The sequence below is a fragment of the Macaca mulatta genome, chromosome 4 (genome assembly GCF_049350105.2).
Source record: "Macaca mulatta isolate MMU2019108-1 chromosome 4, T2T-MMU8v2.0, whole genome shotgun sequence".
In the NCBI taxonomy this organism is placed as follows: domain Eukaryota; kingdom Metazoa; phylum Chordata; class Mammalia; order Primates; family Cercopithecidae; genus Macaca; species Macaca mulatta.
In genome coordinates, this window is record NC_133409.1 from 156,704,777 (window position 1) to 156,718,246 (window position 13,470).

General features: G+C 44.9%; 2 pseudogenes across 1 annotated transcript; both read right to left on the reverse strand.

The window, feature by feature from the left end:
• Positions 1-4,278: 4,278 nt before the first annotated feature.
• On the reverse strand, positions 4,279-5,157 carry LOC144340627 (butyrophilin subfamily 3 member A3 pseudogene; annotated as a pseudogene).
• A 1,348-nt stretch (positions 5,158-6,505) lies between these two features.
• Positions 6,506-13,105, reverse strand: LOC699732 (butyrophilin subfamily 3 member A3-like; annotated as a pseudogene). Its single transcript, XR_013416795.1, has 6 exons — positions 12,740-13,105; positions 11,053-11,333; positions 8,591-8,792; positions 8,372-8,420; positions 6,898-6,924; positions 6,506-6,780 (listed from the first exon to the last, which is right to left on the reverse strand). The product of XR_013416795.1 is annotated as a butyrophilin subfamily 3 member A3-like (transcript).
• Between the last annotated feature and the right edge of the window lie 365 nt (positions 13,106-13,470).

The window sequence follows — 13,470 nt, forward strand, 5'->3', positions numbered from 1 at the left end:
GCACTCCAACCTGGGTGACGAAGTGAGACTCTGCCTCTAAATAAATAAATAATAAAATATACATAAATAAATGCGTAGTCTGGAGGCCTCCAATTCCCTTCTGATTCAATTCTAAACTTTGCAGCTAACACACCAGCAATGGCTCCACAGTGGCCTTGCATCACAATGTTGCACTCTCTGTGGCCAGTGCTCCCTTTCCCATGCCATGCCTTTCACTTGAATTGTTTGCTTCATCTCTACGCCTTGAAATCCTGCCCAGCCTTCGTGCCTACTTCCTCCAAAAACAACTCTGGATGTTCCTGCCTGAAGGGTTCTCAGCCTCTTCTGACACCCAAATCTTTTGCTGTTCCCATGTCCTGTTTTGTATTATTGTTATACAGGTATCAACTGTGTTTTGCTGTGACTGGAGTACCTGCTCCTCAGGATAGACTTCTGCAGGATGTGATTCCTCTCTCCTTACAGGGCCCAGCTCTAAGCTCTGCTCTCAGCTGTTGTTCAATGCATGAGTGACATGCTCAGGGTAAGGTCATTTCCACCACAGCATGGCCCAGTTCCTGGAATCATTTGGTACCAGAGTGCGAGAGAGAGATGGCAGCATGATTAAGCCACTCTAGGTCAGAAGTTCAAGGACCAGGAAGGAGGAACCAGTAGGTCCCTTCTGCAGAGAAAGCTCTTTGATGAGACTAAGATAAAGAAAGCCCTAAGAACTGTTTTTTCTATTGAACTGACACTTGAACTGTCTCATTCTCATGCAGCCTCACTCATTACCTGATGTTTCTGGATTATAATTAAAATTGGATTCTGGGTTGAGTGACTCATGAGGGTAAATACATCAGTATTAGAACATTCCAACCGGGACTGGGCAGTTGTTGGGAAAGGACAGAAGAGAAGGATGCAAGGGTCTAAGAGCATGGCCAGCCAGGATGAGACCTGGCTTCACATTTTTATCTGAAGAAATAAGGCCCAGGGCTTTGAAGTAGCTTGTGCCAGCTAAGCCAGGCCTCAACCTCTGCCAAAGCTGATCTGAGAAGGAGGGAAACATGTGTGTTCTGAGAAGGAAGAGGATCAGTTAGCCATAGGGTAGCTTAGGAAGAAAGCAGGTTCTACTGAGGTGTGCCAGGTTAGATAGTAATGACCTAACCCAATCATGCTCTGTCCTGGGAGGGAAAAAGAGACAGAAAGGGTCACTTCAGAAAGATTCTTTATGGACATGGTGTACCAGCCAATCCTGGAAGAACCAGGGCCCAGAGTGAGCACTGATTCACTGTTGGTTTGCAATAAACTCAAATCTTTGAAAGTAATATGGGTATGTCATCTCCAGCTATGGAGTACTCCAAGGGGATCTGCAGGCATCTTGGCATGCAGAAAATCAATTTCTACACTGTCCTGTTCAAATTCTAGTTTCCTGACTCACAGAATCAATGAGCATATTATAATGCTTATGAAGCTTCCAAATTTTACAACTGTCGCAATATTAACTAGTACATTTACCTTGTCTCAACAGAAAAAATTTTTTCAAAGAGAAGAAATGATATTGGGCTTCTAAAAGAAACAAACATGATAAAATTGTCTAAACTCTCCATTTGGAGCCTTCTCTCTACTCATCTACTTTTGTCTTCTCTGCAATCCACCATCCTTTAGTCCACACCATGAATGGAACATTTCTTCCCACAGCTCCCATGCACATCTGCTACAGGAGTAACTGGCCACATGTCACTTGGTCCTCTGGTCTAGCCTGGGTCAGATGTCCATCCCAGACCCAGTCCATGTGGTGAGGCTGCAGGGCCGTGTAATATGGATATGTTTTGGAAGACAAGAGGTCACTAATGCTAAATAAATGTGGTGCAGGGAGGGCAGAGAGACCTTGAAAGGCATTCACTATATTCTCAGAGGCAGAGCCCTTAGAACAGGCACTGTTGATGCCCTGTCCCATATTCTCCTGGCCTATCACAGTTTGCCAATAGCTGAGGCACAGTTTCCTGGAAGGATGACAAACTTCCCACCTCCAGTGAGTATCTCCCTTCTCCTTTGCCTGTGAGCTTTATCACACCCGTGATAGTTGCTTTTCTGCAGTTACATAGCCCAATCTTAAAGTGCATTAGAATTAACACTCCCAGGCCAACCTTCAATCAATTCAAGCAAAGGAGGATGGGAAGTGGAGATAAAGTCCCAGGTCCCATAGTCCTTAGGAAGATTCTAAGCTGTATCACACATTTCATGTGGTTTCTTAGAGAGTCCTAAAAGAGATTGAGCCAAGTTATCCACATGGTAACTGACTCATGAGTGAACCCTTTATCCCATTTCTCATGTAATTGGCTTTCTCTCATTTCTCAATTTATTTCTGCACTTGTGTTTCCTGGGATCACTTCCCAAATCAGTGTGGCGAGCTGAATAGTGCTCCCTCAGCACCCCTTTGAGCTATATCCACTAAGAAACTTATGAATAGAATGTATAACATGGCAAAATGGATCTTACACAGAATTCAAATTATGGACCTTAAAATAGAGAGATTTTCTAAACTATCTGGGTGGACTCAGTCAAATCACAGGAGTCTTTAAAAGTAAAAGGTGTACTGAGCGCGGTGGCTCACGCCTATAATCCCAGCACTTTGGGAGACCAAGGTGGACAGACTGCTTGAGCTCAGGAGTTTGAGACTAGCCTGGGCAACATGGCAAGACCCTGTCTCTACAAAAAAAATACCCAGGCATGGTGATGTGGGCTGTGGTCCCAGTTACTTGGGAAGCTGAGGTAGGTGGATTGCTTGAGCCCAGGGGACAGTTTGCAGTGAGCCGAGATCACGCTACTGCACTTCATCCTGAGTGACAGAGCAAATCCCTATCAAAAATAAATAAATAAATAAAATGAAGGAAAAAAAGGAGAAGTTAAAAGAATCAGAGCAATGTAATGGAGAAAAAGAACCAGGAGAGGAGCCTCAATGTAGTGTTGCTACTTTGAAGATGGAGGAGGGAGCTAGGAGGCAGAGTGTGGCAGCCTCTAGAAGTGGGTACAGCCCTTAGCTATAAACCAGGAAACAACTGGGACCTCAGTCCTATAAATGAAAGGAACTGATTCTGCCAACAATCTGAATAAGCAAGGAAACAGTTTCTTCCTTAGAGACTGCAGAAAGGAGTCCACCCTGCAGACACCTTGATTCTAGCCTGTTGAGATCCCTGTGGGACTTCTCACCTACAGAACAGTGAGATAATACATTTGTGTTGCTTTAAGTCTATGAATTTCTAGTAATTCAGATGGCAGCAATAGAAGATGCATCCAATAAGGATTTTGTGAAAATGCTGCAGTGAGGTAAACTGAGACTGTGGTGAGTACAGTGGGCGAGCAGAATACTCTACTGTACTGAGTAGACACCATAGTCTAGAAAAAGCCAAGTTGAGGAGTCAGCATTATTAACACATTTATTGAACAACTAGAGCTTAACAAGCACTTGCCAAGTAGAGGGGATAGAGTGGTGAGCAATGATAGTGATAATAATGAGGAGCAGTTTTCCCTAGCAGGCATCAGTTGAAAGAAATATGGGTTTAACATCCACCAATGATCAGGAGTGAACAGATCCTTTTCCAGGAGACTGAGTCCATAGCGGGATTAAAATCATCCCTGTAATTCTTCTAGCTTCCTTCATCCAAATTACTTATATCACAGAGGATATTTAGGGTATTTGTTCTGCCTAGAAATCTTGACTGTAGGAAGCCTTGCTCTGGCTGCACGATCACTTATCACATTTGTTGGGTGGGCACACATCTGTGCCCCATTGAGTGTGGCCTCTAGTCTCTTTCCAAGTCACAGGCCATGTGGGAACTATAACGTTATTCTCTCAACAAAGACACTCTGCAGAGCCACTCCAAGGACTGCTGGGTCTAAGGCTCTGACAATTAGCTGGGAAGGAGTCAATAGATGTGTCAACTCCACAACCACCCACAGTGATCTCTATCCTGGAGCTGCCCTGGGAAGGGAACCTCAGGGCTACATGGAGGTTCTTCCCAAGGGGGAAAAATCAGGCTGGAAAAGAATGGGCAATTAGCCAGGGACTGAGGCTGACCATCTCCCAACTGCACAAATTACCGTATGAGTTATGTAAGTTACTTAATGTTGCCCTGCCTCAGCTTTCATACTTGCAAAATGAGACTACCCAATGGGGTGTTGTGAGGATTAAAGGACTGACACTCACCGAAGCCCATAACACAGCACTCAGAACATTTTAAGTTCTCAATTAATGTTAGTTATTGTTGTTCAGATCCCAGCTCTGTCGTTCACTCGTCATGTCTACTTTGTAAAGTCAATACACTTTTCTACACCCCAGTCTCCTTATTTGCATAAAGGGGACAATAAGGTGGCACCAAACTCAAGCAACTGTCCTATGGAATAATCGAATGAATATCAGTAAAGTGCTTCAGTGTGTGCCTGTAGCTTTATGGTTCTGATTGGTTGTTGTGGAGGGGGAGACCCTCAGCTCCAGGCTGGGCAGGGAGAAGCAGAGATGCTACTTCAGCCTGATGCTCCCCACTTTCATTAGCTAAGCCCGGAGTCACTGATGTTTCCAGGGAATGATCAGGCATTAGGTCAGGATCCGGGGAACTCTCTACTTCTTTTGGTGTTGGGCAAATGGTCAGGGCAGTGGGCTCCAAGATCAAAATTCTGAATACAGGATACAGAGGCTCAGAGAAAGAGGCGTGCAGAAAGGTGTAGATATGAGATCCATCCGTAGCATTGTAGAATGAGATCTCTCCAGTCTCATAGTCCAGGAAGATCCCCACTTTCTTAGGGGCTCAGGAAGTTTCAGGTTGGTTCTGGGATCAGTGAGAGCCTGATACTTATTCCCATCAGTCAGCCCCATGGTCCAGTATCCATTCTCTGGTGTCATTTTGACCCAACCTTTTTTCCTCTCCATGTTCTTACTACACACCCCAATATGCCACTCTTTTCTGTCCCCCACTTCCACCTCCCAGTAATGTCTCCCTGATGTGAGGTTTTCACACCAAGCACACAGTAACGCCATTCAAATCTCTCAGGGTCGTCTGGTAGGTCATGGGGCTCCTCAGCAGGCTGCATACTCCTCTGGTCCTCAGAAACAAGAAGGATGGCGTTTGCCATGTCTGGATCCAGAATCACATATGCTGCAGAGAGTTTGAGGAGGTGTCCATGGGGTCATTCATTTTTCCTGGATTTCAGAACCTGAGCATGCAAGGCCTGGGCCATGCTGAGGAGGTCCTTCCAGAACCTGGGGTCCCTAGTCTGCCCTGAATGTGATTCTGTCATCAGTGTAATTGGTGAAAGCCCCAGGGGTCTTGTGACCAGAGGGGAAATGAAAGTAAGGTCAGTATCTGGCTAACCTAATACCCTGATGCGGCCTCAAGAAGCAACAAGGATCCTCCTTCTACATTTTTGTTGTTTCCCTCCCCACACTGTTCTGCCCACTGATGCTTTATACTCAGAGGTTAATTTTCTTTTCTTTTTTTTTTTTTTTTTTTGGAAACAGAGTCTTGCTCTGCTGCCCAAGTTGGAGTGCAGTGGTGCAATCTCGGCTCACTGCAAGCTCCATCTCCCAGATTCACACCATTCTCCTGTCTCAGCCTCCCAAGTAGCTGGTACTACAGGTGCCCACCACCATGCCCAGCTAATTTTTTTTTTTTGTATTTTTAGTACAGAGGGGTTTCACCGTGTTAGCCAGGATGGTCTCAATCTCCTGACCTTGTGATCTGCCCGGCTCAGCTTCACAAAGTGCTGGGATTATAGGCATGAGCTACCACGCCCGGCCCTCAGAGGTTAATTTTCAATCTTCACTCGACCACTCGTGAGCTAAATGTGTTCCCCTTTTCTGCAGTCCTATTTTTCCATATATCCAATTTATTTAACAAGGTGGAGCTTCATCTGAAGAATTTCCTCACCTGAAAAATGGGGATAAACATACAAATCTCTAGCGCTGTTTACGGCAATCATGTTATTTACTCAGCCCACAGCAGGGCATGAAGGAAGCTCCTGATGTTCTAATAGCTGCAAGGCCATCTCTGTGCTGGGCTATATGTGGGGCCTTAGATGCCCCAGATTCACTCTCCACCTTTCAGCTTTCTCCACCCTCTTCTGGGGCCCAGGAATCTGTCCTTTAAGAACAGTGCCACTGGGCTCCCCTGTCCTTTGGTTTGCCATTGGGTTTGGCCAACGGGAGGCCCTGATAGGAGATTGGAAGGAGAAAGAAAGGAGAGACACATCGTTTAATTTCCTGCTTCCTCCCCGCCAGCAGCAGCTAGTGCTGTTCTAACAAGGCCTGACGATTCGATTCTTCTCAGGAAGCCCTATCTTTGAGCTATCTCTTTCTCTGGGTTCCAGTAACTGCCTCCTTTTCCTAGCCCTCGCAGGCTAGGGGTGGAGACAGCTCCCCACTGTTGGGAACCATGGGGGCACTGCACTTTTCCTTGTTGCTTTCCCTTAACCCTCCTTTCCACACACCTTCTTCAACCACGCAGTTTGAACTCATCATCTCTTTCTTACTAGGTTTTTGACCAATGCATATTTATTATTGCTTCAGTCTTCACATCAACCTCCACAAAACACAGTTTGCAAACATCATTTAAAAATGTGGAGTCCAAAACTCAGAAGCATTAAAACCTTTGAGGAGACACAGTCAGTAGGAGACATGGGAAGCCTGGGAAGGACAAAGTTCTTTGGGCAGGCATCGCCTCCTCTCCTTGGCATTTCCATCCTCACTCTTCCTGCAGTATCACTCAGTGTGTGTCTCCTTCTCCTCAGCTCCACCCTTCATGTGTCTTCCTATCCACGAAGGAAGTCAAAGCAACTTTTCTCCCCCAAATCACAAGAGTTGGAGGAGGAAAAAGGCATATGGTCCCTCAGGTTGTTGGTCCGGGGAACATACAGTGATTTACTCACCAGGCTTGAAAAGGGCCATTTTCCATTCTGAAAGGAAGGAGACACAGATAAGAAAAAGGTCAGTATTTTTGTTCTTTTCCACACTCCATTCTCCTTTCACTTCACGTTTTCTCTGCTTTTCTTCAGAGTCTCTTCCAGGGTTCAGCTTCCCTCCTCTACAGCTCTGATGGATAAGAGGTGGCACCTTCTAAACAATGTCAGACTTGGCTCCCTGTGTCATGAGGGGTGCAGGCTGCATGGCCAGGCTTTGCCTGGGCATGTGCAGGGTCAGCAGTCTCTCAGAGGCTCCAGAAAAGCAGAAGTCACCGCCTCAACATGCAAAATAGAGTCTTCAGGTTAGATCTGATTAATCCAACTGAGAATATTAATGGGTCACAGCAGAAAAAAGGTTGAAATATTCATGGCCCATAATCCAGCAAACTCAGAGAGCATCAGGCTCACTCACCATGTAGGAGGAGACGTCTCTCCTCCTACAATAACAGAAAGGTAGAGATGTCACCTGAACTCTGTCTTTTCTGTGTTGGCCCTTTCTGCTTCTTTTTGCATCCATCTAATATTTCTTTTTGACCATTTCACCCTTCCCTCCAGTCTCACTCTGCATGCTCCATTCTCTCTTCACCTCTTCTTCTTAATATCCAGTCTGGGAACATTGGCTGGATGCTAGTGGCAAGGCAGTCACTGTGAGAGTTCCTTCCCAATGGAGTCCTGCCAATCTATTTTGAATCTGTCTATACTCCTGTACCTGGGCATAGGTGTCACCATGTCTATAGGCGAATGTCTAGGAGTACAAGATCCATCCTTCTCAATCTGTATCATTTCTTACCTTGCTCTAAAAAGAATTTGGGAAATTTAATGAACAACTTCAGGGACTAGTTTTTGATGCAGTTATAATAAATCTGTACCAACTGAGCCACTGTAGTTACTCCACTTTATTAGACACACTTTTCTCCCTCTCTCTTTTCTAATTTTCTTGTCTCTTAAATCTTCCATTCTTGTTTTCCTTTCAACATCCTCTAGATTATGGAAAACAACAAGTAAGTTTCCTGCCATAGAAAATGCACCTCATCCTTCTCTTCCCTCTTCCTTTTGAAGTGCACCCCTGGATTTCCTCAGGGTTTTTTAAGGCATAAAAGTCTGTGGCCCCTAGTACAAAGAGATTGAAGACTTTTTTTTTTTTTTTTCCCAAGAATGAGAAAGATAGAAGAAGAGAGAGAGAGACTCCTTCCGGGGAGTTTCTCCAAAGTGCCACAGTTATTTTCTTTTCCTGAGTAAAGAGATCCAGGACCACTTTTCAAACCTGGACAAAGATTTGTAGGCTGGAAAATATCCGAGGAGAGACAGTCATAGATTCAAATTCAGAGAAAATGTCAGAGCCACTCACGAGCCATGTGCTAGATTTTACTCCTCTCTGCAATGGAATGAACAGGGAAGGAAGAGTTATCAAGGCCCTCAAGGAGGGGATAGGAAGACATGCCTGGATCTCCTGGGGAATGGGAAATTACTGAGTTCTTCCTGGAGCTTCTCTGGAAAATAAACAAAAAAAGAAAAGAAAAAAAAAAGAACGGTTATGGGTGAGGGGAGTTTCGGGAAAATAAACCTTAAACATGATGCAGTGCCAGAGTGGGGATGGGGGTGAGATCTTCAGGCTGGGCATGCAAGCCTGGGGCTTAGATTCTCTGTTCACTTTGGATACCTCTTAGGCTTATTTCCTGCTTTGTGGCAGCATAATCCCATTTCTCTCATCTTTCGCTCTCTTTCTGTCTCCCTGGACAGAGCAATTTTTTCTTTCTGCTGTTGCCTCAAGAAGTAACTGGCTCCTGCAAGAAGCAGCAGCGAGATAGGCAGGGTCCCTTCCAGGGCTGCGATCCAGGACTGGGTGCTCCTGAAGAAGGGATCTACGAAAGGGAGAGCTGTGGGTCATGGGCGCTGGTGCACTCAGCCTCCCCAGCCTCAGCACCCCAAGTTCTAGCTCTTTAGCCCAGGTCAGGGGCAGTGAATCTGTCTCATGAGGTTAAATAAGCGTTCTCTTCCTAAAGTCTCAGAGGACTATAGAGAAGACTTTGGTAAACCCTCACTACAAGCTACTACTATCACTTATCTTGAGATGTCTGCCTCTCATATGGAAATTAACTTGAGCAGAGTCATACTCATTTTTTTCTAAATATTTTTTCAACCAGTAACACATTTACATGGTTCAAAAACTATAAATACATGAAGTCATGCAACTCTCCCAACCACCCAGTTCTCCCTCCCTCCCTCTATTAACTTCTCCTTAGTCCACTTAATATGATGCTTAGGGATATAAACTGTGGAGTTAGAGGGCATGGGTTTAAATGCTGGCTCCCGCTTGTGACCAGCAGTGTGATGTTGGACTACTTACATAACCTCTGTTTGTAGTGGTCTAATCTACAAAATGAGGGTAATGGTAATACCTATCTCCTGAAGTTAGAAAAATTAAATTAGTACTTATAAAGGGCCTGATGGGCTGCGTGCAGTGGCTCATGCCTGTAATCCTAGCACTTTGGGAGGCCAAGGTGGGTAGATCACTTGAGGTCAGGAGTTCGAGACCAGCCTGGCCAACATGGTGAAAACCCATGTTTACTAAAATTACAAAAATTAGCTGAGTGTAGTGGCATGTCCCTGTAATCCCAACTACTTGGAAGGCTGAGGCTGGAGAATCGTTTCAACCTGGGAAGCGGAGCTTACAGTGAGCCAAGATTGTGCCACTGCATTCCAGCCTGGTTGACAGTGAGACTCTGTCACTAAATAAATAAATAAAGTGCCTGATGTACAGTGAGTGTTACAAGATTGCTTGTTAAATTTTAAAACTGTAAATTAATAACACAGTCAAGAACTAAAAAAAGTTATTTAAAATATATTCTTATTTTTCCTCTTGTTTAAACCAAAAATGACATTCTATACACATCACTCTGCATCTTGCTCTTTCTGGATAAATTGTGTTTTGGAGATCTTTCCATATTAATATAGAAAGAATTTCTCTTTTTTCTTTCACAACTGGGCAGTATTTCCTTTATGGAAGTTGATCATCAGTAAGCTTCTGCATAGCTTCTAACCTTGTACAATCACAATGAATGCTGTAAGAAACTTTTTACAGGCTGGGCATGGTGAATCACACTTGTAATCCCAGCACTTTGGGAGGCTGAGGCAGGCAGATGAATTGGGGTCTGGAGTTTGAAACTAGTCTGGCCAACATGGTGAAACCACATCTCTAGTAAAAATATAAAATCAGCCAGGTCTGGTGGTGCATGCTTGTAATCCCAGTTAATGGGGAGGCTGAGGCAGAAGGATCTCTTGAACCCAGGAGAAGGAGGTTGCAGTGAGCTGAAACTGCACCATGGTACTCCAGCCTGGGCAACAGAATGAGACTCCCTCTCAAAAACAAACAAATAAACAAACACCCTAGAAACATTTTATATGGATCATCTCATACAAATGCAAGCTAATCTATCAGATAAACTCCCAGAACTGGAATTTTTGATAAGTAAATACGTAGTTTGGATAGATCCCCCAGTAGAGGTTGTGCTAATGCATACCAAAAATACAAGTGACATGAGCAAATGACTGAGAGTCACTGCCTTCCTACATTCCTGCCATAGCCATGTGCTATCAAGCAAGGCAGTGTGGTTTTGATTTTTGCCAATATCATAAGTGAAAAATGATTTCCTATATATGTTTCCCTAATGAGTGAGAATGAGCACCCTTTTGTGGGTTATTTCCTTTCCTGTGAATTAACAATTCATGACCTTTGTTAAAATTTTTTACTCAGTTTTCAAAATCTTCTGTTTCAAGGAGATTAGCTTTCTCTATGAGTTTGTAAATATATATATGTTTTCCCATTTTGTCATTTGACTTTACATAAGGAACTTCTCTTAACGTTTTTACCCAATTCACATTACCTGTCACACTTTCTGTCAGGCAGGAAATGTTCAGTAAATGTTTGTGGCATGAACAGCTTTGTGGAGTGGGGAAGCTCCCCTGGAGCAGGGAGGAGCCTCCAGGTCCCTGCTTTGAACCTTACGTGTGGTGAAGACACCCATGTTGACCATAGAGACTTACACAGTAGAAACTCACACATAACCCTTCATCACCTGTCACAGCTCAACTCAGTAAAGCTGAGGCCAAGCAGGTACTGACCTTCGATGGAAATGCTGGCTGTCTTTTCCAGGCCGAGGAGGAAATTTCTGATGATGCAGGATACACCCTCCCCAGAGCTGCCTCTCAGGGTCACGGATGCTGCTAATGCTACAGGCCCACTCCATCTGCAACCACAGGTGCTTCCACAGCTGGGATGTTCTCTTCCTTGATGTTGCTCCACTGTATTTGGGGTTGTGGGTACCAGCCAGTGGACCTGCACTCCAGATGGATTCCTCCATCCTCACAACCCTTCACTTCAACGTGAAGATCAGAACCCAGTGCTGTGGAAGGATAAATTGGCCTAAATTCTTGAGAGCTCCTGTATCAGGGAGGGTCTTAATGGGAATCAATGGCAGACTCACATTTGATAATTCAAGGAAGATTTCATTCAGGAACTATTTACACAAGTGTGGTCATGATGGAGAAAACTAAATGGGCTAGTGCAGTATCCCAGGGTCAGTAACAGTGGGGCTATTTCCACCCACCCCAATTACCAGAGGGAGGAGGAGAGGGAGCTGTTCTGGAGACATAAAAGAAGAGATTTATGGATTGAGGACATTCCTGAGTTGAGCTATGACCTTCTGCAAGGCAATGCAGCCAGCCTGAGGGTAACTTGCAGGAAGAAAGCCAGGGAATAAGCACCCAGACCTCTCCCTTCTCTCTTCCTTCTACCATTGTCTTCTATAGCTCTCCTTAAACCAAACCTAACCAGAAGCCCTGAGGCAAGGGATTGCACTGAGAAAGAAAAAAGCCATCCCAGACATCTGGAACCTGACACCAGGTCTTGGTATCCTCCTGCTGAACATGAACAATTTCACAAAACACAGAAAATAGTACTTTGTCACTACGACAGATCATGGGAAAAACAAGAACACCCCACATCATGTGTGAGTGCAGAGAAAAACATGAACATTGTACAAACCACAACAATGACCAAACATCCCCCATCGGCAATGAGGAATTGCTGCCTCTTCATCAATTACAGCTTTAGTCTCATCCTAGTCTCCTTCCTCCTGGATAAGCTTGATTAAGGTTCCACTCACAGAATTCATCTCCCCACACCTTCCTGACAGTATCTCATCCAGAGCAGAGGGCTAAGTCTATAAACCCTTCCTGAAATCCCCTAACAGAAGCCCAAATTGTATACTAAGTCTGCTCTAACACCTTCTTACTGAGATACTGCCACAGCTCCCCATGATGTGTGTTCTTCCTCACTGCAACAAGTAAGAAACATGCCTCATTCTACTACAAAAATACCTCTGGGAGTCACTGATTGGAAAACATCGGCAGCAGATACAATCACTATTCCACCTCCCAGGGCCCATGGTAGTGTGCACTTGGAGACACAACAGAAGCCATCTGTTACACAACTAAACCAAAATGACTGTGTACCAGTCACTGAAGAGATGGTTTCTTATGCTTCCTATCCCTCACCCTTCACTTCCCTTATATCTCTGGTCACCAGTGGGAGGGAGTTGTTTACTTGAGCATGTAGGGTATAGCAGGGATTCTTCCTAAAGGAAACCCTGTGTCTTTCTTAAGGGCCTCAGAGAAGCTAAGTTGGAAGGCAGTGCAGACAATTGCTAGTGAGCAGGCAGGAGTGTCTGCAGTGCTTTTGGAAGAGGAACTCTGCATCTGCTCTAGATCCTACAGAGAAATGTTCTCAGAACAAAACCTGGAGGCTCACCTGCAACCTTCAGCTCCACCAGGGCTTTTTCATAGAAGTCACCATCTTGGAAATAACACAAGTACTTTCCATTATCAGAGGCTGTAACATTGTATATTGGGAGAGCAGTATTCCCTGCAGTGATGCCATCCTGAAGAATCGAAGTTCTACCTCAATACTCTGCACTCTGACTGTCTTCCATTTTCTTGCAATCTGCATACACATTCACCACCCTCCTTAGGCTGGAACTTATCCACCTCAGCTCCATGGTCTCTGCACTCACTGTCAGGAACAGGTGACAGGGCAGATCAGAGTCTTCACCTACCATGGCCAGGATGGGCCCAAGGGGTCTAAGCACAGCAAACTGAGCTGTCGTCACAAGGAGTAGGCTCCATCAGAGGGTGTTAGAGTTGGGGTCATGAGAGGAAGGGTGCTTCTCAGACAGGGAAGGCGAGATACAGAGAACCTAGAGGGGGACCAACTGCTAACAGAAACACTCTTTGTCTCTTAGTGACATGTGATCCTTCCAGTTGGGATGGACTTCCAGGTTTGGGAAGGAGTCAAAAGTTCTATGAGGACATTAATACATAATTGTCTGCTTCAGAAACAATCATGGAATCATTCCTTACCTGAGCAAGGAGTGAGCAGCTAGACCAAGAGGAGGCAGACTTGAAAGTTGAGCAGAAGAAAGGCCAGGGAACTTGCCATTTTCATTCGTGCTGCATATCAGGAGACACCAGAAGGTGTGGAGC